The sequence below is a fragment of the Camelus bactrianus genome, chromosome 21 (genome assembly GCF_048773025.1).
Source record: "Camelus bactrianus isolate YW-2024 breed Bactrian camel chromosome 21, ASM4877302v1, whole genome shotgun sequence".
Lineage (NCBI taxonomy): Eukaryota > Metazoa > Chordata > Mammalia > Artiodactyla > Camelidae > Camelus > Camelus bactrianus.
Window position 1 is genome coordinate 6,560,168 of NC_133559.1, and position 4,969 is coordinate 6,565,136.

Genomic DNA, 4,969 nt, shown 5'->3' on the forward strand with positions numbered 1-4,969 from the left:
TAGAAAATCCCAAAGAATTGAAAGAAGAAAAAAAAAAAACTTCCTGAAACTAATAAGCATAGCAAAGTCACAGGACACAAGGCTAATATACAAATACACAAAAGCTCATTGCTTTCCTATACACCAGAAATGAGTAATTGGAATTTGAAACTTGAAATAATAGAATTTACAATAGCACCAAAACCAAGAAAATATTTAGGTATAAATCAAACTACACATGTTTAGAATGTATATGTAGAAAACACAAAACTTCGATGAAATAAATCAAAAAAGATCTAAATAAATGGAGAGAGATTCTGTGTTCATAGATTGAAAGCCTCAATATTGTTAAGATGTCAATTCTTTCCAATTTTATCTATGGATTTAATATAATACCAACCAATATTCTGGCAAGCTATTTTGGAAATATTGCCAAACTAATTCTAAGGTATATACATAAAGGCAAAAGACCCAGAAGAGCCAACACAATAGTGAAGGAGATGAACAAAATTGGAAGACTTAACACTACCTAACTTCAAGACTGGTTATAAAGCTACAGTAATCAAGACTGTGTGGTATTGGCAAGAGAATAGACACATGGAGCAATAGAACAGAACAAAGAACCCAGAAATAGACCCACACAGATATAGTCAACTTATCTTTAACAAAGGAATGAAGGCAATTCAATGAATAAAAGATAGCCTTTTAAGAAATTGTGCTGGAACCATTGGACAGTCTATATGGAAAAAAATTAACCTAGATACAGACTTAACACCTTTTACAAAAATAACTCAAAATGGATCTTAGACCTAGAAGTAAAATGCAAAACTAGAAAGCTTCTAGAAGAAAACAGGAGAAAAATCTATGTGGCCTTGGATTTGGCAATGAGTTTTTAGATACAACATCAAAAGCACAATTCATGAAAGATAAATTGATAAATTGGACTGCATTAAAATTAAAAATGTCTACTCTGTGAATGACAACGATAAGAGAATGAAAAGACAAGCCACAGACTGGGAGAAAATATCTGCAAAACATCTCTCCAGTAAAGGACCTATATCCACAATATGCAAAGAGCTCTTAAAACTCAACAAGAAAACAAACAATCTAATTTTAAGTGGACAAATATATGAACAGACATCTCACCAAAAAAGATATACAAATGGCAAATAAACATAAAAAAGGGAATTGAAAGCCAAAACATTAATAAGATACCACTACACATCTACTGGAATGCCTAGAATCCAAAAAACTGAGCTGGGGGGGATGTGGAGCAACAGGAACTTTCACTCATTGCTGACTGCTTCGGGAACACAAAATGGAATAGCTCTTTTGGAAGATAGTTTGGCAGTTGCCTACAAGGCTCAACACAGTCTTACCACATTATCTAGCAACCATTTGTCTAGGGATCTATCCAACTGATCTGAAAACTTATTCTATGTAAAACTTGCATGCAAATATTTATAGCAGCTTTATTCATAATCACCAAAAACTGGAAGCAACCAAGATGTCCTTCAATAGGGGAAGAGATAAACAAACTGTGGTACATCCATACAATGGACTATATTCAGCAATTTTTTAAAAATGAGCTATCAAGCCAGGAAAAGACATGGGTGACCCTTAAATACATATCAGTAAGGGAGAGAAGCCAGTCCGAAAGGGCTACAGACTGTTTGCTTCCAATTATATGACTTCCTGTTAGAGGCAAAACTATGGAGACAGTAAAAAGATCAGTGGTTGCCAGGAGATCAGGGTCAATCAGGTCAAAGAGAACTACAAAGGGTTTTTTCAGGGAAGTGAGACTACTCTGAATGATATTGCAGTTGTGAAACATGAGTGTGCATTTGTCAAAGCCCACTGAGCACCAAGAATGATCGCAAATCCTTGCAAGTCTTTTTTCCAATCATTTAGGAGGCAGGAGCAATTCCAAGATAGAGCACAGGATATATTTTTTTTAATCTAACTGTATTACCAGTGTATGAAATTGAATGGAATGTGTGTTGGAGGTGCAGGGGGAGGCCAGTGAGGCTGGAGTGTGGAGAGAGAGGGGAGAAACAGCAGGAGATGTGGTCAGAGGCAATATGACGAGCCAGACTGCGTAGGACTTTTTAAGCCATAGTAAGGACGTTGGCTCTTACTTTGAGGGACGCAGAAAGCCATCAGAGGATTTTGAGTAGAGGGGAGAGATGATCTGACTTGGATTTTACCAGGTTCTCTCTGGCTCCTGTGTCGAGAACAGACTTAAGGGCTGGGGGAGAACAAAATGTGTACATACATAAACAGAAAAGAATCAAGGACACCAGTCAGGAAGCCACTGCAACTCTTCAATGATGGAAGACGGTTGTTGAAACCAGAGTGGTAGCCAGGGAAGTACTGAGTATGGCTGAATACTGAATATATTTTGAAGGTAGAGCCAGCCGGAAGACAGAAATGAGAGAACGAAAGGAGTGAGCGATGGTCCCAAGGTTTTTACCTGAACAGCTGGAAGAATGGCATCCAATTACTGAGCCGGGGACAACTGCAGTGGAGCAGTTTCAGAAGAAAGACCAGGAGCCCAGCTTTGGACATTACAGGTTTACATGCCTACTAAATATACAAGTGGAGACAAGCACAGAGTTAGAATTTGAACCAGGTGTTAAAGAAAGATGTTTTGGCTATAAATATAAATTAGGGAAGTAAAGGTGATGAGTTAAAAAGAGGGATCCCAAAAGAGCATGAACAGGAGGAAATGAAGGGAAGAAGCAGAGAGTTGGACTTAAACAGAGGAGGGAACTCATCACCTTCTGAGGCTGATGTGAAGAATGAAAAAAGTATAAAGAACTACATTTGGGAATGCGGTGGCAGGGACATTTGCAAGGTCACAGGAAGCTGAGAGAGGGTCTGTGGCATGGGCCTCAACTTAATCTGCTGAGAGTAAGAGGGCTGGGACCGAAGCCCGGGGAAGGAGTGAAATGTGGGAACATTTGCGAGGGCAGTGGGAGCAGGAGCTGACCAGGAGCAAGAAGGAGACTCATCCCAAGGCAGGGCTGGGAGCCCATCTGGGAGACGGGGCGGGCTCCTCTCCGACCTCCCAGTCTCAGGACAGGCTGCCTTGCCACTCTGCTTCCTGGTGTGCCAAGAGCAGTTTTATGGCCAGAAATACCGGGACTCCAACCCTTGACTCACCCCTGCAGCCATTGCCCCGGCACGTTTGCATCTCCAGCCATTCCCGCTTCCTCCCTGCACCTGCACCAGCTGGGCACCCTGCCTCCTCACCCAGCAGGTCCAGGCAGTCAGCCCTGGCAAAGAGGCGCCCTCTCCACACCCACCAGGGATTGCCCAGCCCCCAGCCCGGGCCAGGCAGCCAGCTCACCTGCGCCACCTAGTGGCCCAACCAGGGTGGGACTCCAGCTCCCTTATCCTGCTCTTCCCTCGCCCACCTTCCACCTCAAGACCTGCGGAGTCAGAGGCCTTACTCAGACCCTTAAACTGAGCCCAGGTCTTAGATCTGAAAAATGCCCAGGTCACTGGATTCAATCCCATTGTTTCAGACAAGATACTGAGGACATTTCATTCATTCACAAATATGTATCAGGCTACCATTTTGTGCTGGTGTAGCTGACAGCATCTCAGGAGCTAAGGGTACACGGGGGAGGTCAAGTGAGGAAGACAGGTATAGAATAAATAACAACAGAATTAAAATACAGCTCCAAATCATGCAGTGCCAGGAAGGGGCAGTTTCTGAGTAAGTGTAGAGCTGGTGGGCAGCGGGCACGGGGACTGGTCCTTTCTGAAGACATGACATTTAGACTGGGAACCGACAGATAAATAAAAATTGACCAGGCAAAGAAATGGAGGGGACCCTGAGGTCCACAGCCCACAGCCACCTCATGTCGTTTCCCTGGCAGCTCTCCTCCCTTGCCTCGTCCCGCCCGTCTCCGCATGAAGACCTCCCTAAGGGAAGCAATATTGGGCGGCTTGTAGCTAATGGGTCACTTTCTCCTGGAAAGTGGTCGATTTCGGGGAAACTGCAAGGCAATGGTATTGCAGGGAAGTGGGCACTCAGTCTAGGATGGTGGCCATGTCTCCCCAGTTACTCATCTGTGAAATGGGGATCACAGCATCTCTTCTCAGGTTTAGTGACGTTTGTAGGAGCGCCTGGCGCTCATTGTTCAATACATGTGGGTGTTTGGGGGATGGTAATGAAGGATTTGAATTAAAGTGTTGAAGATGAAGATGTGAGCGATGGCTCACAGATGAGGATAAAAATCAAAATTCAAAAAGATTTCAACAGATTTTAACTATGAGGAAACACTATTAACATGACACTGAATCAAGACACACTGGAGTCCTGCACTGAGGTTGAAAAACAGGCCTGGTGAGGGCGCGGTGGGGTGAGAGGTGAGTTAATAGCCGTTGTGATGGGAAGACTCAGCGGGCCAGTGGGGCTGACAATGTAACCAAAAGGCAATGCAATCTTGGACTGCATTGCTATTATTACTATTAATACTATTATTATTATTATTACAACATGAATTCAGATCTATACCACTTACAGAGGTTTTACACGTATCACCTGATTAATTGAAAGATATTGTTGGATCAAGGGAAATAACTGCTCCAGTGAACTCTGAGTCAAGGGACCCCTGGGTATCTCATCCACTTCCGGTCACCAGTTGTGAAAGTTGTGTGAGCAACCAGGAGGACATCCTGATGTGTGGACAAAGGGACAGAAGTTCAGCTCAGCACTGCCATGCATGAGCTACATGACCTTCAGAAAGTCACAATCTCCCCAAACCAAGCCTCAGTTTCCTCAGCTGTCAAAAAGAAATGACAGCTCCTGTCCAGAGCTGTCTGGAGAATTAAATGAAATCACGAACATCCTATGCCCAGCAGAGTCTGCACAGAGAAGGGACCGCTGCCTGGCACTAGGCACTCAGCCCTCTCTGTTAGCCCCTTGCAGGTGTCTGCTCCGGGGGTCTGCTGTAATCCGGTTTGATCCCAGGGCAGC